General features: G+C 44.7%; 1 protein-coding gene across 5 annotated transcripts in view; it reads left to right on the forward strand.

Annotated features, from left to right (window-relative positions):
* The window catches only part of Pbx1 (PBX homeobox 1), a 310,806-nt gene that overhangs the window by 88,393 nt on the left and 199,421 nt on the right, over positions 1 to 22,992 (forward strand). The window lies entirely within an intron of this gene.

Raw genomic sequence — 22,992 nt, forward strand, 5'->3', positions numbered from 1 at the left:
CACACACACACACACACACACACACACACACACACACACACACACAGAGGGGGAGAGGTTTTTTTTCTTCATTGCCCATTTTTTTCTTTCCCATCTCTCATTGCCTGTGTACTTTCTCCCTTCTTTCCTTCCTTCCAGGGTTCCCTTTAACAACAAAACAAGAAGCAATGGACTTAGGGTGGTTGCATGAAGGTGAGGGAAATGATACTGCTCAGGGGGAAAAATCAGTCAAGAGAGAACCATGGGGAGGGAGGGAGAAAAGTCCCCTCTAAACGTCACCAGGCCTGGGCATGTCAGCCCCCAGAGCACCTCCTTGTACCTTGCCACTGTGGAGGAGGGTGATGAATTTGGTTTCTGCCAACATTAAGCTGATAAATGAAATTTGTATGTTAAAACAATGATAATTGAATTGTATTTTCTTTCCTTCTTTCCCATCCACACTTCTGTATCTCCCACCCTGCCCCCCCCCAGCTTTAGGGAAAGGAGGGGGTGAAGGCTGTGGGGAGGGAGGAGGCTTTGCAAGCTGTCGGTTTGCATTGTGCGGACTGGGAAAGGTCTCTACCTGGCTCATTTTGTCCCCTTTGCTTAGGCTGTCACTGCTGACAGTCCTCATGTTTATTTCATCTCGCGTGGTGGCTGTCTCGTTTCCCTACCCTCCGATGTCATTAACGCACAGAGAGCGGGCCCTGCAGTGTTGAGCCTAATGAATTCCGCTGTGGCTGCTCTGCTCCCCACCTTGTTACCAAAGCTCAAGGTGTCAAATTAAACCAGCCCAGAGAGAAAGGGAAAGTGTGGGAGAGAACTCCAGAGCAGGGGAAGAGGGAGGCGCTGAGAACACAAAAACAGCCTTCCCAACAGTTGACTGCAGGAAGAGAAGCAGAGCCAGAGAGAAGTGGGATACAGAGGGACCCCAGAAACGGGTGACTCCTTATGACCAAATCAAGTTTTAGCAGGGTGATACCCAGCACTCTCAGGAGGACCTAAAGACCTGGTCCTCACAGGTGGTTTTTTTCTTTTTCTTTTTCTTTTTCTTTTTCTTTTTCTTTTTCTTTTTCTTTTTCTTTCCTTCTTTCTTTCTTTCTTTCTTTCTTTCTTTCTTTCTTTCTTTCTTTCTTTCTTTCTTGCAATGGGAGAGGGAGATCCTGTTGACTTTTTCTTCTTGCTTTGTTGATTTATTTGCATGGTTTATGCAGACTGGGTGTCTTGCAAAGCTGAATGAGGAGCTAAAGCAAGGGAGGGCAGTCATCACTTACGTAGTAGGGAAGGTACATGGCTGTGAGCATGTACCCCCTCCCCCCCACACACGTGGGGAGCCCTGGAGTTCAGTGGCTCTGATCAGCTGCAGGGAGGGGCATATCAGGGTGCTGGGCAGAAAGTCTTCCCTTGAAACTCACTGATCTGGCACATAGTGGTTTACTTCTTTTCTACAGAGCCTCGTGTCACCAACAGAACCTTTCTCTACATCTGTGTTACTGGCATTTATCTTAGAAGCATTTTATTTGAGATGCCATTAGTAGAGGCATTCCATTTTACAGATGAGAAAAATGAGGAAGAGGAGGAGGAGGAGGAGGAGGAGGAGGAGGACAGAGTGAGAATGTAGGAAAACAGGGTTACATTTCAGGTCTGTTGTTTCCATAATTTGATGGCTTTTACTCATATTGCTAAACTAGATTGTAAGAGGTAGGATGGTGATGGTGAGAATGATGATGGTGAGGATGATGATGATGATGATAAATAAGCTTACAGGTTTAAACAAATTCGTAATTTATGCATACTGAAGTACACAGTTGGAATTTTTTCTTTTGAGTGATACCCCCATGTAACCAACACTTTAGTTTAAGATATAGATCTCAAAGGGCGCTGGTGGCACATGCCTCTAATTACAGTACTCTGGTCTACAAAGTGAGTTCCAGGACAGCCAGGGCTGTTACACAGAGAAACCCTGTCTTAAAACAAAAACAAAAACAAAAACAAAAGATCTAGAACTCTTTTACCACCCCCCCCCAAATAAAGTCTCTTTTAGCCTTTCCTACTTCAGTTGACATCCACTCTCCTAGATGTACACAAAACCATCATACATTTTATAGTTACACCAATTGTGCCTATTTAAGCATCTAGTGAGCATAATCATATATATATTATAATATATATATATATATATATATCATATAATCATATATGTTACTTTTCTTGTCTCTGTGACCAAATGCCTGGTCGGAAGCAGCTTAACTGATTTACTTTGGCTCCCAGCTGAAGCAGAGGCCCTCATGGTGGGGCAGCCATGGCAACAGGAGCATGCAGCTGCTTGCTCCCATCTTTGCAGACTGGAAAGTAGAGGCACTGGGGCCCTGAACAAACGATGGTTGAGTTATGGCCCTCAAGACTCATCCTAACCAGTAAAGCCACTTCCTCCAGCTATGCCTGTCTCCCAAAGGTTCTAATAATGTCCCAAACAGTGCCACTGGCTGGGGACATTTTACAGTTAGACCCTATTGTGAAATGTGTGATCTTTAATGTCTAGATTTCTTGAGAATTATCCATATTATATCAGTACCTTTGTTCTTGTTTTATTTTAAGTTGTCAAGTACATGTTCTATTGTGAAAATATAACGTGATGTGTTTATCCAGACATGTCTGTAATTTTTTTCAGGAAAAAAAAAACTTTACTAATACTTTGATATTTAAGAAACAAAGTTTCAAACATGCTTTGAAGCAGTGATATCAACTCATCCTGGCTCCAGTGGGCTCAAGGGCACCACCATGCTGCCAGGCAGGAGGGATGGGCTGGGTCAGAAACAGGGTAAACAAGGCTTTCTGGTCACAGTGCTTAAACCGCAGCCCACAAATTGGTACTTCCAATGGTTTGGGATTTATTTTCTCCTTGCTTAGAATGAATTCCCTAGCCCTTTGTCCTTTGCTGTTTATGATAGTATTTCCTGTGCCCTGCTCCTTTTTGAGAATTTCGTTGATATCTATTTGATTTTTAAAAATTCTGCTTGCTTTTCTCAGGATTAAAGTAGAATTTATTTTTAAGAGACTTGCATCATTTCCTTCCCAAGAAGTAGAGTCAATCCGAGGGTGTAGAAATTTCCAGCAAAGTTTGAACCGGTTGATGTTGGGGCAAAGGACAGCATGGTACCCTCATCTGGAGATGGAAACAGTCTGGAGAACTGTTGTGACACTAGGACTTTTTGGCACTTAGGAAATCAGAAAAATCCAACTTCCTGATTTATGATCCGATGCAGTAACCCTGAAAGAAGAGGGAAAAATATGTGTGTGGGGGGCGGGGAGAAGGGGGTGTGGGTGTGCGTGTTTGTGTTTGGGGGTATGTGAGTGTGGGTGTGCGTGTTTGTGTTTGGGGGTATGTGAGTGTGGGTGTGGGTGTTTGGGTGTGTGTGGTGTGTATTTCCAAGGCCCCTTAATGTTGTTACTTGTACAGACAGAAGAGAGATCTAGTCGTTGATATTCTGATTAGGCTTGACTTCACAACAGAACATCAGCCCTCCAGCTTTGCTGATTTCACACATGATGTGTCCTGTGACTATTTCCCTCCTAGTACCTTCCCTCCCCAAAATCAAGTCACTGATCATTGCAGTCTTGTGGGAATGGGATCAAGAGGGATTGCAAGGATGGAGGCAAGAGAAACAGCTGAATGTAAACTTTGGGGCTATTTATATGTTCTAAAGAGTCAAAGGGGAAGGGGCAGAGATTTGGAGACAGCAACAGCTCTGTTTTCTTCTTCACTCCACATTCTCATCAAGTCCATACAGATAGAAATTCAGTCATGTAGCATTTGGGGGCCCATACAGCAGGGACTTGATTATAATATTATGTCAATGGAAGAATCAGAGTAGTTAACCAAATCTTGGAGTTTGTTTCATTTGGCAGCATCATTGGATTGGATATAAGAAATGCATAAAGCAGTCCTTGTTCTCAGTGCTCTCAGTAGGGAAATACTTTGTGATAGGAATTGCCACAGAGAACACCATGGGATGTTGGGGAATAGCCCTTAGCATGGCCTGAATGTTTACAGATGTCACCCTAGATAGGACAACTGAAAAAAGGAGCCAGTTTTGTGGAAATTATTCAAAGGTATCATTTGCTAATTCAAGATGTCTCCTCTGCCAATCCAATCTTTGCCCCCTTCCCCTCCCCACCTTTGCACCTCTTTTTTTGTGGGGGGCATGTTTCTGGGAGTGTGGTCTCTTAACAGGAGTAGAGAAGTCTTGTGTTGAATGAGGAGACTCTGATGAGGTGATGTGACTGCTGACCACTCTTATCAACAAAAGATGAGCCCCTTTGGTGTTCTCCCACAGGATTAATCAAGAAAACATGGACATTTTAGTAGGTTTCTTCTTGAGACTGACCAAGTGTTTGTGTTGGCTGCCCTAGTGCTCTAGTTAACTTCCTTGATGTTGGTCATCTATTTCTGTTTTGTTTGTTTGCCCTGGGCCTTAGGTTTGTGGATATGCAATGTGCCTTGTAGCTGCCCTCGATGTTAGTGCACAGGATTTTACACAACGTGAATATATTGGTTTTATAATAAAACTGCTAGAGTTATTACAATAAAATATAAGGGCCTGTTGAAGTGGACTTTTAAAATGTGGCTCTCTTTTTTTCTTTCATTTTTGACAAATAAGCCCATGGATGTCTTAAGAGTCAGCAGGTAATTTAGAACAAGAAGCAATGCAGTTATTTACCACAATACTTTCACTGTTGAGGATCTTATACATGTAATTAGTCAGCAACTGCAGGAGGAGAATGAAAATACTCCAGAATGTCAAAAGCAGTCTTTTAAGAGAATCAAAATAAGATGTCTTTATCTGATTAACTGACCAGAAACTGGGTTGTTTAAAATTTACTTCGTTCCTCTTGGGATCTGGGTTGGTATAGCAAGTCAATGCTAAGACAGCTTATAAAAATACTGGTCTCATACCTATGTGAGTGTGTAACTCTGGCCAAGTAGCTGAGGCTAAAATGGAAACTGAGGAATGTCCCAGTGAAGCACAATGTCCTAATGAAATCCCCAATTTCAGTAGTTACTGGAATCAAGGATCTTTTTTAGGTAAGCATAATTCAAAAGGGAAATGCTTAGTGCATCGCTGAGGAATGTTTGTCCTTGTTGTATTTGCCTGTTAGAACTGGTTTCTTCTAGTACATTTCACCTGGGATTTACAGAGTCAGAAAGTTGAAGTTGTAATAATACAATTCATTTTATTTGAGTTAGCCTTCATCAACATCCTGCTAATAATGAGCATATTACCTTCTTTCTCATCCTTGAAACTACATTAAGAGTTCTTCTTTGAAGGGTTTCAAGAGTTAGTAGGTGGGAGCTGGAGAGATGGCTCAGAGGGTAAGAGCACTTGCTACAGAATCATGGGTATCTGTGTTTGGATCACATCACCCAAGTAAAAAGCCATTGTGGCAATGCAGGTGTCTGTAACTCCAGCACCAATCAAGGCTGTGCAGATGCCTGTAACCCCAGCGCCAAACAAGACAGAGACAAGGGAATTGCTGGGACGTACTGACTTTCAATATAGTTTCAGGCACAGGAGAGACCGTTTTTTTCATGGAATAAGATGGGGAGTGAGTGACAGAGGACAAGGCATATGAGATTGTGCTACAGAAACTCAGTGTGCATAGGCACAGGCAAATGCATACATACATATGTGTGTATATACCACACACACACACACACACACACACACACACACCATACTCATACACAGAAGAGGAAATAGGCTCCTGAAACTGCTTAGGCCACAGGACATCTATATCCTTTATCCTAGACAAATTATGAAGAGAAAACTATTCAGAATTTGTCTGAAATATGATATGCCTTTTTTATGTGACTCGAAGATTTGCTATATTAATTTAAGATTCAGTGATGGACACAGAGGAAATGCAGCAGTGGGAGGGGGTCGACAGACCCTTGAGACATGTCACATCTGCAGGATGTCACAATAGAGTCCTTGCTTCCATGGTTAGGGTACATCCACCTGCTGCAGTTAAACATCTTAGGAATGAGCAGATATGCCATGCACTGGTATATGTTCAGAAGGTGGGGACATCTGCTGTCTGTCATGTAATTGGGAGATGTTTTTCTTAACAGTAGGCAATAATAATACAGTAAGCCAAACCACATATTATCATGATGCATTAAAACTAGATTAATCAAAGCTATAAAATCAAAGTAACAGTAAATGCTTATGCAACACATTAAGTAATATTTACTCCAATATTAGAATGAAGCAATCATTTCACAATTATAGCATATTTCACGATACCTGTTCCAAGAAGGAAGAAACAAGACTCAAAATTCATGCAAGATGCCAATAACAAGTTAGTTAGGGCTGAAATGGAAAACATTGGCTGTGGAGCACATCTTCTTGTTCAAATTGCTTGACCTAAGTGGTCCTGTTGTTTCTTTAGCCCACACTAGCTTTTATTGGATAGGTTGCTCAATGGAAGAGATGCTCTTTCCTATGGTGTTAGTGTCCTGTCTTGTCCTTTGTTTCCTTTCCCGATGTGTGTGGCTTCATGACCTGCTAGTGTAGGCCTCTGTGTCCCGCATGCTGTGTGGAGAGGAAAGGTGATGGACAGATCATCCCAGAGTGAAGCAACCTTCTCGTGCCCCTGACGTTGCATGGCTGGCCGTCCTGTCATCCTGGTAGCTTTTTAGGATGGCCTCCTGCTACGACGCCTCTGGAGAAGTGCATCCTAGCAGCGTGGATGTTATTCTGGCTTTTGTGTCTCACTGTTAGATGGATTCTGGGGTAGGTGAGGAGTAGAAATGATGAGAGGCACCACAGGTGGGTGTTGTACAAGGGAACCTGAAATTCAAAGACTGGATGCGTTCTGATTTTGGACTATATATAACTCAAGTTATAGTTGTACCACAAATAGCAAGCAGACAAGGGAGGTGGGGGCATAGAGCTCCCATGTAAACAGTTGGGTGTTATGGCAGACCCTGAGGCACATGTTTGTAATCATAACATTTGGCAAACTGGAGCCAGGAGGACTGGAACCTGGAGAGGCTTCATAGGCCAGCAAGTCTAGCTGAGTTGAAGTTCAATGAGAAGCCTGTCCCAAATAAGGCTGGCAGTGATAGAAGAAAACACCCAACAGTATCTTCTGGTGTCTACACACGCACACCACACACACACACACACACACACACACACACACACACACACACAACCCACCCCACTCACCAATTCAAGAGCAGTGCTTAAGTGAGCAAATGGAAGATGGGATTTATGAAATGGGGGACAGAGTGGTCTGGAAAGGGCATCCTCCTCTTCTTGGAGAGGACACCAGCATTAAGGCCACCAGCCAGCACTTAATACCGGCCAGAAGCAGAGCCATTGCCATTGGTCCTCACTTCCCCAGCAGCTTGGGGAGCCCTTAGCACTTGGCTAGTTGGGGATAGGCCCAGCCTTGAATTTTGAGGGAGATGAACCAAGCAGCCAACTACAGATGCTTTGGAAGTGGCAGCAGGAAGCTTCCATCTCAATGCAAGCAGGGCAGCCCAAGTCTTCCCACAGCAACACCCTGTCTGTGTCCTTCCCCGCCTGTGCTTATTTCCCTGAACTTGACTCTCAGGGCTTCCTGCTGACTCTGAGGCTCTGCCTATCTGTCCAGTAAATTCCTTTTCTGGGTAGGTGAGCCAGAGTCCATCCGGGTTGTTTGCAACCCCAAAAAACCTTGACTGTTGGAAAAAGTTAAAGAACAAAGGCTCTCTCAGAAACTGCTGCCCAGAGGAAAACGAAGAAGGGAATTTTCTTCAGGATAGGTTTTGGGAAGGACAGGGTTTTGGGGTGAACTAAATATTTCTATTAGAAAATCAGTTTTAAGCAAACTGGAGAGGGACTGTTCTTGGTTTTGAAACATAGGAGAATGCTGTCTAAACCCGAAATACTGGTTTTGGCTTTGACTGGAGCCCAGTGGGGACCTTGCCTGCCTGGGACGTGCTGGGGCCTGGAGCTTTGGGGAACTAACATTGAGTTTGAAAAGCAGCTGCCAGGAGTCTGGGCTTCAGCTCAGACTCCAAACACTTGTGTGGGGGGACCTGGGAAAGATCAAGAGCACTTTAAGGACCTCATCTTGGGACAAATTATAGGCTCTCTGCCTGTTCTTAGATTTTCTTTGCATTATCCTGCTGCTCCTGATTGCTCTGTTTGCCAGATAAAAGCAGAGCCAGTTGGGGATGCATCCACCGAGGAAGAAGGAAGTGGGCTAGTCTGGAGGCCACACTTTGTGGGTACAGTGACTCCTGCTGCTGTTGCTTTACCTTTGTCAGGTTCCCCTCCCTTAATTTTTATTTTGTCTTTTTAGATACCCTTATTTTTACTTTATGTGTATAAGTGTTTTGCTTGCATTTGTGTCTGTGTATCACGTGCTTGCCTGGTGACCATGGAGGCCAGAAGAGGGCAGGTCCCCAGGAACCGGACCTGGGATGCTTCGAATGGAAGCATGACTCTCTGCAAGAACAACAAGGGCTCTTAACTTGTGAGCCATCTCTCTAGCCTACTTTTACATGTTTGTTTGTTTGTTTGTTTGTTAAGGGAGCAGGGCTGCTTTTATGTGATTTGATTCTTAAAGCAGTTCTTAGTACCTGTTCTGTTCATTCAGCCTGGAAAAACCAAACAAACACAGGTTGACTGGGGTGGGGGCACAAAAGAGAAGTAAAATACATGTAGCGGGCAGATGTCAGTGACAGGTTCATTCTCAGTCCCTTTCTGTTCTATGTTTTGAGCCACGGTCAGTCGCTTTAGGAACCTGGATCTCCTGGCTGACCAGCAATCCCCAGTGCTAGGATTACAAGACCATGCCACATGTCTGTCCTTTATGAGTGCTAGAGATCAAACTTAAAGCTTCTATGCCAGTCACTTCATGGGCTTAGCCACCCCCAGCCCAGGATTTGTTTTGCTTTGTTTTTAGTATGGTGTTTTATCTCAGTCCTAACTGTTAGACTATGGTCTGTGCCTACAACTATAAACACAGAGCTTTTGATTTTACTAATTCTCTTTCTAGACTTAATGTACTCCTCCCCATAAAAATCTTTTCGGCACCTACTTACTTTCTCTGTGACACCATGTACCCTGAGGGATATCTACTTTAGTCTCAATGCATTGTCACACTCAGACACACAGATACTGACACACAAGTACTGACCGTGCTTTTGGCTTGACCAAATGGCTCATTGTTTTGTTGTATCTAAGCAATGTTAGTTTATTGTATCTGAATTGTGCGCGCGTGCTCTCGAGCACTGTGATCAAACGCTGAGGTCAGAGTCTATTCCAATTTTGTGGAATCAGTTCTCTTCTTGGAGCTTTACGTGGCTTCGTCAGATTAAGCCCAGTCTCACACAGCAAGTGCCTCTACCTCCTGAACCACCTTGCTGGCCTCCAGATGCCTTATTTAAGTTAACATAGGCTGTGAGCTGCTGAGGGAAAAAAATCTGGTTTTCATGTCTCTACCAACTCTTCCTCATTGGACAGTGTTTTCTTCTTTACTTCTTCAGCATCCATAACAATAGAAAAGGAAAAAGGTACCAATGTGCAGAGTATCCATCCTCATCTGAATACAGTAGAACAATTCTGGCCCAGGTGTCTGAAGGACTTGCTGTCTGATGTTGCCAGCAATTTCTGTCAGAGGCCCGCACATGCTTGGGGACAGAGCTCTGACACTGTGTCTCTTTAGTACGTTTCAAGGGTTGCTAGAAATCTCATTATAAGCTGCTCCTGGACAATTTAGGGCATTGTATTTTTGGTGCTAGTTGATATGTATACAGGTGCTATCACTTCTTTAGTGCCAGCACCTTTGTTAGTCCCTGTTGACTAGCAGGAGTGGTTAGATTGCTTGTAGAGTGAAAAGGGCAGTAACAAGAGCTACCCTGAAAGTATACCCCACAAAGAGCATCAGTTGTTGGAATGTTTTCTCCTTGGGAACTCTCCAAATCCTAGGAAATCGATGCTTCCCAGAGTCAAAGAAAGAATCTTGCATGAAACAACTTTCTTAGTTTCTTTTGTAAACTTCACCTTGACCAGACTTCAGGACTTCTGGGAGACAGGGGTTAGGACCTCTCTGTCTCCTACTCCCTCACAGGCTTATCATTCTGTCCTTGTAGTCTGTAGACATGCATGGCTGTTTTTTCCAAGTGTGTGTGTGTGTGTGTGTGTGTGTGTGTGTGTGTGTGTGTGTGTAAGGGGTAGGGTTCATGGACAAATGTTTAATCAGGAAGTGTTTCTTCCTCTTAGTCTGGAAATACCATCCTTGCTTCTTTATATATTGTGAGCATCACTACAAAGCTCTCCATCTCCATAACACAAATATCGTAAAGTCCTGTGGGGTGTGGTAGCCATGCATGGACACTCACATTACACAGTTTGAGACAAGGAGTCCTTTCCAGCTGTGCAGCATTCATATGGTTTCCCCAATGCCACAGCGTTATGCCTGTGTCGGCCCAATGAACGACAGAGGCAAAGTGATATTTCCATCCCTTCCTTCTGCTGTCCCTTTCCCTCTTCTCTGCTTCTTTTCCTTAGCAAGTCTTTTATTTGGAGATTCCGTTGGAAAATACAGTGTCTTTGTGAAGCTTCTCCCTATGGCTGCAATATGACCTGGTGTAAACCTGGTTCAGCCTTAATGTGCTTTGGGCTCTGGGCTGTAAGCTGGCCTGTTCCAGATCGCTATTGTAAGATACTTATCACCGACATGCTGTGTGTTCTTTAAAAGTAAAGCTATATCAAAGATACTTACATTTAATGAGATGATTGCACCTGTCTGTCATTGCAATTAAAACATTTATGAGCTCCTCAAACACCTTTCGGAGTGCTCCTGGATGTATTGCTCTTGGTATGAGATCCTATCCATCACAGCGCTCTGCAAATAATTGTATTAGCAAAGCATGGTGAAGTATGTTGGCACCTCAAGTAAAATATCAATTGCCAGGTAAGTTTGGGGTGAACCCTAGGCCACCTGTCATAGTACAGCTATGACTAATCGGGTGGTTTAAGCTAATTACTCTTCCCAGAAGTCAAGTACTGAGGAAGTTAGAGATGGTGGTCCTCTATGTGGGAACCCACACACCTGCTGAGTGGCACTGTGATGCTCGGCTGAGGGGTTGAAACAGTCTTCCCATGTGTGACAGGCAGAGTGAAAGGGCTGCTTTGTTACCAGAGACTTAGCACAGCCACTTAGCTTGTGTTGAGTGTATTGAACCCCCTAGTATTGGTGTGTGTAACCAAAGGAGGTGGCTGTGTGGCAAAAAGAAGGATGCACATGTCTGCCCTGGAACAGATCAGTGGGGGCCAATTGTCCCTCACATGATGAAGTAGGTCTTTTTCAGTATCATCTGACATGAATCAGGAGGCATCTGGACTTTTGAGGTTGTTTGCCTACCTCTGTAAGATGGAGGAGCTTGCCAGTTAATGGCTGTCCCTCTATTCAGATGTTCACACAACTTTTGACATCAGATGGTGGCAGTTGTCAAGGCCAGCCATTCTGTGAACCGGCCTGTGTTAGGGCTTTGGGCTCCAGTTGAACCTCCCTCACAAGAGATCTATCTGGATGGTTTCTGGTAACTGTGGTTCCTGGTGGTCCACACTTGGAATCTCTGTGGTAGAATCTTCAAAAAGAGACTGATGGTATTTGAAGACTAGAGTGAATTTGTGATGAGTTTAGTTTTAGGATATTTGTCTGTGTAAGAAAGAATTGATTTATTGGACATTGATCACATAGCATTGATATTGCTCAGCAATTTTAGTTTATCAAAAACAATATATGCTGGCTACTTGAAGGAAGCAGAGTAAAAGTATATTAAAGGACATGGTTTGTAAAAGTTTTAAATGGTAAAACAGGTGGTCCCATAGAGGGTTTGGAAGCCCTGATGGTCTATCTGTATAATAATGAGTTTTACCATGGAGACTTCTCTACTGCCACTGCTTTGGCAACCCAGATAGATGCTCAAGACCTGGTGTTCTGTGGCACAGGCTACTGTGGCTAGACTATTTCTGTCCCTGTAGAGGTATGTGTCTGAATGGAGAGATGGTTAAGTCAGAGAGCCCAAATTTAGTCACCAGAACTCATGTTAAAAAGAGCCAAGCCTGGTAGTGCATGCTTGTAAACTCATTCCTAGAAGGCAGGGACAGGAGGAGTCCTGGGGCTTGTGGACACACAGTCCAGTCTACTTAGCTAGCTCCAGGCCAGTAAGAAAGACCTTGTCTCAAAAAAAGGAGGGTAGGTGGTACCCAAGGTTGTCCTCTGGTTTCCACGTGCATATGTATGTATCTGTATGTGCACCAAAACATGTAAAATATACACACCCATGGACTCATACATGCAAGAACATACACAAGAACAGTGTGCCTGGTCATCGTGGCTGTCATGTGAAGGAGTCTCCATCATTTACTGCTGCTCTTTCAGAATCCACATCTAAGGGGTCTCATGAGATTGGTGGGACCCATCTTATCTGCCTGTACTTAGTTGCAAGAGTGTCTTTGATTTTACATTTTGTAACTAGGCTATGAGAACGCAGAAGATTACTAAGTATGTGATGTCTCAGAGAAATGAGGCAGTTATAAAATTTAAGGTACAGCATGGGATTCTCAGTTTGGGTAACTCCAGGAGGAGGGTTGTGCAAGGCCAGACAGAGTTAAGGAGACACGGGGCAGGACTCCTGGGGACAGTCATGATTCCCCTGAATCCCGTGCCTCCCAGAGGGTGTCCCATTTGCCATACTCTTGGGGCATATGTCTCACTTAGTGGTCTCTCCTGGGGCCTTATCAGCTGCCACGTGGTGTCTCAGCTCTCCTTCCCAGAAGCTTGCTCAAGCTGGGTGAAAAGAAGGGAAGGTTCTGTTCATTTCCACATCCAGTGGACACTCCATGAATGCTAACAGGAGCGGAGGCTGAAGCCCATTACTATCATTATTCTATGTGATGCTTTTGTATATAAATATGCCTAAGGTTTCGAAGACCCGGTGATGTATTTAGCTAATGCTTACATTGTTATAATGTACTAGTGCGTTCATTTCTCAGATTAGTCTGAGAAAGAAAAATGAAGTAATGATAGCTGCTCCAAGAAGCCTGATAACGGATTCTGGCTGATGGAGGAGATATTCTGCAGCTTGACAAACTCATGGAACTGTGGGGCTTTTGTTGCCACCATTTGAGAAATGGAAATAGCCATGGACTGGTTTCAAAGGGGAACAGTAAATAATGCATGTGGCTGCAGGAGAGGAGCTGAAATAAACATGGAAGGGATGGGGATGATGCGCCTTCCTCAGAGCCATTGAACTTCAAATTTGGGAAGGACTTCAGAGGCTCAGATCCCCCAGCATTTGACAAAAGAAGAAAAACATAGTAAGAGCAATGATTAATTATTTAATACTTAGCTGCCTTCTTGCCGCATGTGTATGTGGTATGTGTGTGTGCGTGCATGTTTGTGTACTTGGATGTGGGAGACAAGGCAATGTCAGGTGTCTGTACAGCCATTCTCCATCTTAGTTCTTTTGTCTTTTTGTTTGTTTGTTTGGTTGGTTGGTTTAGAGACAGGGTTTCTCTGTGTAGCTCTGCCTGCCCTGGATCTTACTTTGCAGACCAGGCTGGCCTCAAACTCACAAAGATCCACCTGCCTCTGCCTCCCAAGTGCTGGGACTAAAGGGTGCACCCCCACACCCAGCTTTGTTTTAGGTTTTGAGACAGTCTTTCACTGAACCTGGAAGTCACTGATTGCCAAGTCTGGCTGGCCAGCTAGCCCCAGTAATCCCCCATCTTCACCTTCCCAGGGCTGGGATTGCAGGTTATGTACTATACCTGGATGTTTTTGTAGGTGCTGGGAATCTGAACTCAGGTCCTTATGGTATGAAGTAAGTATTTATGAGGCAAACCTTTTCCTGACTGAGCGATCTTCCCAGACTCAGTAATTGTTACCTTAAAAAAATTTTATTTAAAAAAAAAGTGTGTGTGTGTGTGTGTGTGAGAGAGAGAGAGAGAGAGAGAGAGAGAGAGAGAGAGAGAGAGAGAGAGAGAGAGAGAGAGAGAGGAAGAGAGAGAGGAGCGTTGTCATATGCCTTGGGAGGCCAGAGGAGTCAGATCTACTGGAGCTGGAACTAGCCACCCTATGGGGGACCCGAACTCAACTTTTCTAGAAGGACAGTTTATGCTCTTTAACTGCGGAGCCACCTCTCCTGCCCATAACTGCTTCCTCTGAGGAGTCCTGATTCCATGTTTTGTTCCTTCTCTCCTATGAAAAGAGTTTGTTCCCCTTTCTTGGATGAATAGACTAAGGCTTAGAGATTCCAGGGAGCCAGCGGTTATTCCCCAAGCCTGCCCCCTAGACAGCTGAGCTTTGTTTCTAGATTTGTCCTTAAGCAGATCTTCAGCAGTAGTGGCTGACATCAGGTCTGTCTTGGGAAGTTGTGTTCCCTTTAGTTAACTGTTTTGAAAACTTCTTTGCTTTCCCCACACAGAGTGCCACTACTTGAAGTTTTTTCAGGCCAGCTGTCTCCTCATCTTCAGGAACCTTACCCTTGTTGCCCTCCCATTTCCTCACTGATCTCAGTTTGATCCACTATGTGTGGATTTAGTTGGTGTTTGCATGGCAATGAGCTAAGCAGAAAGCAGTGTAGTAATTTTAGTTAAGGCCTGTGCCTCACGGAAGTTTCCTGTGTGAAAAAACCTAAATATTGAAGGAGCAGTAACTCTGACTATGGCAGAACTACTGAGAACAGAGAGAACCAGGAGCCTTGTGTTATGGGTACTTGGTAGTGCTTCACCCTCAGGGTGTTGTGTGCATAAGGCCCCTGTCATGATTTGATAAGTAGTTCCAAGGGAACACTGTGGGCCATTGGTATTCAAGGATGTAATATTCTTTCATGTATTAAAAAAAAATGGTCATGGGTGCCTGTAGCATGCATTCAGCTGTGATTTTGCCAAGGCACCAATGGGAAGTACTTGCACCAGATTGAGTCCCTCAGCTAGCAAGGGACCCCAGCATGTCACTGAGAGGGATCCTCAAAAGTGTGGAACACGGAGGCCTCTGGACATCTTACTGTCAGTGCAGTTTACCTTTGTCTTTGTTCCTTACCCTGACCTAGCCTCAAGAGGTCTAAGCCAGTAGGCCCTCTTTCTGTTCACAAATGGCTGCCCACTCTGTTTCATCACGAGTGGGTGGAGCTTGACCATAGGCCCCTTCCTGACTGACAGAACTTGTCTGTGGAGATGAGTGATTGATGCCCACTTATAGGTGAGCTCCACCTTCTTTATTGGTCAAGAACTACAGTACGAACACTCTCCTAGTTCCCAACAGTCAGCTCATTACTACACGGTCCCAAAGCCTGCCTTTGCAAGACTCTGCAAAAATGAGCCAGGGAGCCTCACCCAGGAACCTCGTGTTTCCTGGGAAGTCTTTTGTTCACCTAAGCGACTGGTAAGGGAACTGGTGCACCTTATTCTGTGTTTCCCACCAAAGCTAATTATATCTTGATTTCGGGAGATAGCTTTGCTCCAGCTCAGAAAATCTTCAGTTCTAAGGCAAATCCCAGACAAGTGTGCACAAATCCTCTCTCCTCACAAAGCCCGGCACCTTCCTCCACCCAGCCTACCTCCATCATGACTCACTCACCAGAGTGAGAAACACACTGGTCTCAGAGCCAAGACCCAGCTGGGCTGGGCCCCCAAGGGATCTTCACATAGGTGTCACTAGCAGGGGGCCCCCAAGCCCTGCCCAAATCACTTGGCTACAGCCCCAAGATAATATTTGAAGGCCTTGTGCTCGAAAGTGTCAAAGCATCTTCCCCTTTCACCTCACCTTCCCTAGGCACAGCCAAAGCTTGACATCTTTTTATCAGATGAGCTTGGCACCGCCAGGAATGGCTCCTCGCGCCAATGTGGCAGCAGCCACAGCCCCTCAGCTTGTTAGACTGAAAGAATGTGCCGTTTTAATTAATGATATGTAAATATCCTTGAATGGGCCGCATTTGCATATTAAGAGAGATTTGCGGAATCTGCGGAGTAATATATTTTAATTAAGGATTAATTAAAAATAATGGGAATTTCATTTCGCCTGGCAGAATCCGTTTAGATTTTAGCACACGTCTGCTTGGGAGTCTGGTAGGAAGGCCCTGTGTTACGATTCCCGCAGATGAGAGAGGCACTCCTGTGTTTATCATCCTGGAGCCCCCCACTCTGGGGAGCAAGGGGAATATAAAGGGGTAAAATTTTCCTCTTGCCTCCCCCATCACCCACCCCTCATCTTCCCTCCTCTTTGTGATTTTAGGGCTGTTTTGGTATTCTTTATGGTAAAGTAAGTAAATGGCTCTGAGACACGGAACACTAGTTGTGTTGGCAATTATGTTAATGGGATGCTATTAGGCTATGATTCTATATGAGCAATTGGGGAGAAGAAATGCCTTACTGAGAGAGAATGATACAACAGACGTCTGTCTTATTGATATAGCTCCAGTGGTGCTTTCTGCATAATTACACTCGGCCACTTTCTTTAGGTGGGGGAGAGTCAGGAGCATTAGGAGTCAGGAGCACGAGATCGGGGTAAAGGGTCTCCCCCCCAATAAATACTGGGGGTGGGGCAGAGTCTCCCAGCAGACCTGGGTATTTCAGGTGAGCAAATTTATTTCATAGAAAGACCAGTCTCTTCCTTTCCCTTCTGTTTACTTCCTGGAAGTAGTCTCAGAGCTCAAGCACAGGAGTTCTGGGCAGAAGTTGAATATTCTGGAAGATCCTCATGATCTCCTTTTCTATCCCTTAGCCCCACTCCCTTTCTTGGGTTTATGCAACAAGCCCACACACTCTTAGGATGTTCACTGTCTTACACGTCTGTCCCAAACGTGTTCACAGCCCTGTAGAGTGTCCTGTTACTCCACTTGGTTTGTGTGTGGGGAACTCACCATCTCCTACCATAATGGCATCATGGTGTGTTTCTCCCTTCAGTTAGACTAATGTTTGTTTCATGTGTTAAGGGGCTGTGATGTTGGGTGCATATGTTTCCAGTTGTTAACTCTTTCTGATGGATTTCCCCAGAGGCCCATGATGTGAACCGTTTCTCCTCTCTCAATTCTTAAAGTGCTAGCCACATGGGGATTTGATGACCCACTTGCTTGCAATGTTTCCCCTGCAGGTTTGACCTGCTATGGGATGAGTCCCCAAGGAAGGGAGACTCTGCCCTCAAGTGACCAAATACTTCCCCAAACTGGAAAGTCACTTGCCCTCTGGGGTATATGGGAAAATAGCCATTGGTCCTCACCAGTAAGGGGATGGCCTGAGGCTTGCACCTTTAAAGGAAGTTTCTAGATTGTTCAATAACTGCAGAGGAGCAGAGAGGCTGGGGGCCAGCACTTAGCAATTATGCTTCTGCCCACAACACCTCTCCAGGAGGATCCCCTGGTGTAAAATTTCAGCACTTCCACTGGAAATCCTAACCCTGTTTTCCCCTTCCTCTCGTTAAGAAACGTTTATGTCAGCTACCCGATTCTCCTCCACCCGGTATGACTGCTGAATCACAAATTCAGGGCAAGCAGACCTCTGGGCACTGCTAGGTGGCCTTTCTTTGTGGGCGTGCTGACTTCTCCCTGGCCAGCTTTGTGCAGGGGCGGGCATGGGTGTGAGTAGCTCAGGTTTGAAAAGACGGTGGGGAGTGGAAAGGAAAGCCCTTGAAGCTGAGTGTACTGAGAATGCAGGCACCAAGGGAAGGAAAGGGGCTTTTGAGGCTTTTATAACCACAGAACAGTTCTGGGTTAGCTGGGTGGGGAGGAGTGAGGGGGTCGGGGAGTTATGGAGTATTGAAAGTAGCCAGGGAGGGAAGGGAAGTGGTAGGAGAGAGTGTCTCTTAAGCCATGGTCTGGAGGCTGCTAAGATGAAAGGGACAGCTAAGAGAGCATGGAGGGGGGTGGATCTGAGGCCCTTCCCCTTCTGCCTGTGTCTCCTCCTGTGTGCACTTGCAAAGGCAGCCTTGCCTTAGCCAATGCAAATAGAGAAAATGCAGTTTCTGGTAAGTGTTCCCTAATAAATAACATCATTCCCTATCAGCCAGTGACATCCTGCATTCCTCTTCCCTATGCACCAGCCCAAGACATTTAATGATGTGGCACTCCTTCTGGGATGTGAGGGCCATGCTAATGTTTCCGTGCTTGCAAAATGGTGGGGACTACTGATTCCAGCCCGGCTCGGTTATTATTTCATACCACCAGAAATCATAAAGTGGCGTATACATACGAATGTGTGTATGTCAAACATGACGGTAGTCCCCTTTTCCCTTCCCCCCCTTTTTTTGTTAAAGAAGTCACTCATTTTATACCCCCTTTCATTATGCAGAAATTTGTTCAGGGTTAGTTTTTGGTCGCTGGAGGATTTCATTAACGAAATGAAGTAAAAATAATCAATTTCAGATGTTCCCAGTGTTTGTGGTAATGGTTTCTCTAACAATTCCGATTAGCTGTGTGAGATGGAATTTTTCTTCCAAATTACTGCATGTTGACATTAAATATTGGCCAACTTGGTGTGTACGTGTGTGTGCCCACATGTGCCCAGATTCCTCTGCACGTATCTGAGCCTGTCCAGAGCTGGGCAGGAGATGCACATTCACGCTCAGGCTTCTTCACCCTGACTCTTCTTCATTTTCCCTGTGGTAGCCCCTTTCCACCATAAGCACAGTTTCCATTGGCTGCTGCCTGTCCTTTGCTCTGTCTGTCAGTCTAGGCCATTTCTGGGAACATGTGCGGAAGACTGATTTTTTTTTTTTAATTGGTGGGGGAGGCCAGGCGAAGCTCGGTGACTGCCTTCAAATCGATAGAAGACTGTTTCCCTTGAAACGGGGTCCTGGGAGAGTGTAGTGGCTTACTTATTGGTGTCTGTTACCCTAGTGTCTCTGCCAGCCCCTGGGAAAGTGTCTGCCTGTCCATGTACACCGCTCCTCAGTCCCCCTGGACTCCCCTTTGGCTTTAAAAGAAGAAATAAATTAAATTGAAAAGTCCATAGTGGGCTTTCCATTATTAACTCATTTCTTTTTTACTTATTTTCCATGCATTTTGGTTTCCCCCTGTCCTCCCCTCTCTCCTCCTCCCTTCGACATGCCAGCTACAGTTCTGCCATGCATCCCCATGCACAGTCTCGGGCATTGATTTCCTGCAGCATGTGTGTGACTGACTACATAGATACCCAGGGATGTAAACACACCAGAGAGGGTAGAGGTGTGTGTGTGTGTGTGTGTGTGTGTGTGTGTGTGTGTGTGTGTGTGTTGTTTGTGCTGTTCCCCTTTGATAAGCTGTCATCTGTGGGTACTGCTCGGGGATTTGATCCCAGTAATCGCCTGACCCTTTGGAAGACATTAAACACCCTCCCAGACCCCTTGCTCTGCCTCTGTCTCTGAACCTCTCACTCTCCTTTAATGAGAATTTCTCCTAATTATTTCAGTGGCTGCAGCAGAGGGACCGCAGTGTACTTAGATCCCGATACTGGGACGTGACTGTTATGCTGATAGAGGCAAGAGATCAATAATTTAGGCCCCAGCTTTAATGGCAAAGCTGAGAGCTTTAGTGTCTGCATTCAGGTTGAGTCTTAGACATTCTAAGGTATTAATAATTTCCGTAGGATGTTCTCTCCTTTCATCTTCAGCCATGGCCGCTCTACATGCTTTTCGTGCTAAAATGTATTTATGAAAAGGTGATTGCTTCCTCGGCTCAAACATAGGTCTACAAGGACTCTGACTGCAGGGGTCTGTCTGTGTGTCTCCTGTGCACATATGGTCCCTCACATGTGTGTGTAAATGTCAGCACAGGGAGGTTTCTATAAGCACTTTGTATTGGGGAGCATACTTAGCCATTTTGTCTTTGGCCTTGGGACCGCCCATAAGTCTTCATCTGGTAAATTTGCAGCCACTTCAAAGGCAAGGGTAAAATGTCACCCCTTTCTTCCTGTCATTTCCCCCCTTTTTCTTCTCTGCATACTTTGTCCTTCTATCTGTTGTAATGCCACCATTGTACTGGACCCAAGAAGTCAACACTGGATCCATTACCTCACTTAGGAGTGGGTGTGCACAGGCACAGTCCAAACCTATGTTACATAGAGCCCTTCTCTGAGGAATTCCAGTAAACCCTGCAGTCTCCAGCAATGCATGCGTCCGACTCAGACTGTAGTGTATGACATGTTTCTTATTTATCTTGAAAAGTAAAAAGAAAAAAACAAAAACAGCAGAGAAACGTTGCACAGTGACAGGCCTTCCTCAGAGGGTTAGCCTTGGAATGTTTCAGTGGTGTAGAGCTGCAAAGAATAATCAGGGCTCTCCCCAGAAGCTAGGGGTGTAGCTGAGAGCACCCAGCATCCCCAGTGTCCCATATGCAGCTTGCCCTCCAAGCCCAAGCTTTGAGGGCCACCATTTCTCCCCATTTTTGTTAGATCAACCTCTGCCTTTTTTATTATTATTATTTTGAGCGTTATTGATACTTTAAAGTTCAACTAGGACATGTAAGTCCTATAAGTCTGCTTGTATTTTGACATCGTAAATACAGTAAAGAAAACATTTTTCTTCAGCTTACACCTCCAAACTGGGAAGGCAGTGAATGATTTCAGATTGCAGCATGTGCCACACCCAGCCACTAGGGGGCAGCACAGCAGGATTGTGGTTTGCATGGACCTGTGAGGAGACTCATGGTCCCTCCAAAACCCAGTATTAGTCATTGGTAGTTGAGGCAAAGCACAGAGGTGCACCGCAGATAGCCTCCAGTGCTTTACATGGTGGGGAAGAGAGACAGAGTGAGCTGAATGCAAGACAACAGTTTGTATAGTTCCAAATGTGACTCAGTTTCCCCATCCAGTTGACCTTTTGCCAGGGGTAAAGGTTTGTTTGCCTGTTGCTCAACAGTCATCCTCATGTCTCTACCCCAAGTATTCACTCTAACTTCACCTGAGATGACAATGTGTATATCCTAAGCAAAATTATTCCTGTACCTGCATTCTCTTTCCTGGCATCAAGTTTGGCACACTGGAGGTGTGGCTTACAGGAATAAGGAGGAGGGAACTTAACTAACATCAGGCTAAATAACTATGACATCTTTGTGTGAGCCTGTAGTCCTAGTTCTCTCTCTGTTTCCGCTGTTCCTATAGTTGGTTTTCTTCTTTTGTTCTCTACTTCAAGGTCACCATTTCATTGTCAGTTAGGAATGTTAGATCCATCTGTTGGTAGTTGCCACCAAAGCCTATTTTCCAGTGAGAGATAATCTAGGGACCCATGTTGAACACTGAGAGTCTTGGAAATCTTGGGAAAATTATATGGCAGAGAAATCAATTACAAACCACTAAGTACCATTAAGAACTTGTTGCCAGTTGACAAGATGGCAGCTATTTTCAGGGATCCTATACCAGTTCTTCAGGAAGGCAAAATCACAGCTAACAAAAGAAAAATGGAGAACGACTTCCCAATCTGAATCCACTTGGTCCTGGAAGTCAAGGGGCCTGACCTTATGGAGACAGAGTGACCGAAGGTTGTTCAAGGAAAGATACCACAGGATCCTTAGCTTAGAATGATGCTATGACTTCATGGTACCAATGAAAATATCCCATCCTTTAGCATAGGGATTTGTAGTTTTCCAAATGCTTCTATGTGTGTACACCTAGTTAACCCTCAAAACAACCCTATGGGATTAGCAAGAAAAATGTGTTTCCTCTCTCTGCAGGGAGGGAAACTGAGGCTTAATGGTCTAATGCAATGTCATTACATTAACCTAATATACCTACATTACATTAACCTAATTAACCTGTGTAACCAACCCAGTGTCACCTGGAGCCTTTATGTCTTCATCTTTGAATTACAAATGATGTCATTAGACCTATTCCCTGCAAGTTTTGTTTAAAACAGTGTAAAGGCAGTTTACCTACAGACACTGAATAGAAATAAGGCCCTTTGGGTCTAAAATACGAACTCTTCAAATGGACCATATCAATGTGTTTAACATGAAAGCTTCAGGAGTGGGGTAGCCTGGGTCCAAAATTTGCATCCGAACTTGCTGGTTAAGTATCACTGGTGCTATCGTCACTCTTGGCTTTGCTGCTTTATTCTTTCAAGAACCCAACCTTTTCATTCCCCAGCTGTCAAAAGTTCCTGAAGGTGTAAATCCCAATTCTTCACACAGGGCTGGAGGTCTGCTTTTAAATGGTCAGGGTATTCAACCTGGCCCAGAAGCACATGGCATTTGGATGTTTTTATTTTTGCATAGCATAGTACAATTAGGACAGGCCCTGTTATGGGTACCTCTAACTGATTACCGTCTTCCAGTTTCCATACTTCAGTCAAGATTCTTGCCCTAGTTTTCATTCCTTTCCCAATTGGAGGGAACACTGAGGTCTCAGCATGACTTACAAACCATATCTCAGAGGTTCTGACAGGTCAGGATATTTTTGATGCATAAATTGCTATAGAATTTACAGAGCACTTTTATCTATACCACCAATGCTGTGTTGAAGGTGCCATCTACTCAAAACAAACAAACACAATAAGAGCTGGTCTCTACCTTAAGGGAGTTCTGATTTTTTTACTTTGTTGTTGCTGTTGTTCTCTCCGTGTGTGTGCATGTGTGTTACACACCCGTGCATATACACACGTGCAGATGCATACAAGAGGCTAGACAGCTTGTCTTCCTTTGTCATTCTCTGCCTTGTTGCGTTAACACCCCAAGACAGAGTCTCTTATGGAACCAGAAGCCTGTGTTTTTGGCCAGGTTGGCTGGTGGATGATCTCCTGGGTTCTGTGTCTTTATCTTTTAATGTCAGTCATATAGGCACTTGTGGTCATCCCTGGCTTTTATGTAGGTGTTGGACATTGGGACTCAGTCCCTGTGCTTGTGTAGCAAGCACTCTTACCAAGAGAGCTAAATCCCCAGCCTCCATCCCCCAGTTTTGACATGCTCTAATACATAAACTACAGATGATAATGATCAGTGATGTTGCTAATGACATGGCATGGCTTAAAAGCATACAG

This window comes from Cricetulus griseus, chromosome 5 (assembly GCF_003668045.3).
Source record: "Cricetulus griseus strain 17A/GY chromosome 5, alternate assembly CriGri-PICRH-1.0, whole genome shotgun sequence".
In the NCBI taxonomy this organism is placed as follows: Eukaryota; Metazoa; Chordata; class Mammalia; order Rodentia; family Cricetidae; genus Cricetulus; species Cricetulus griseus.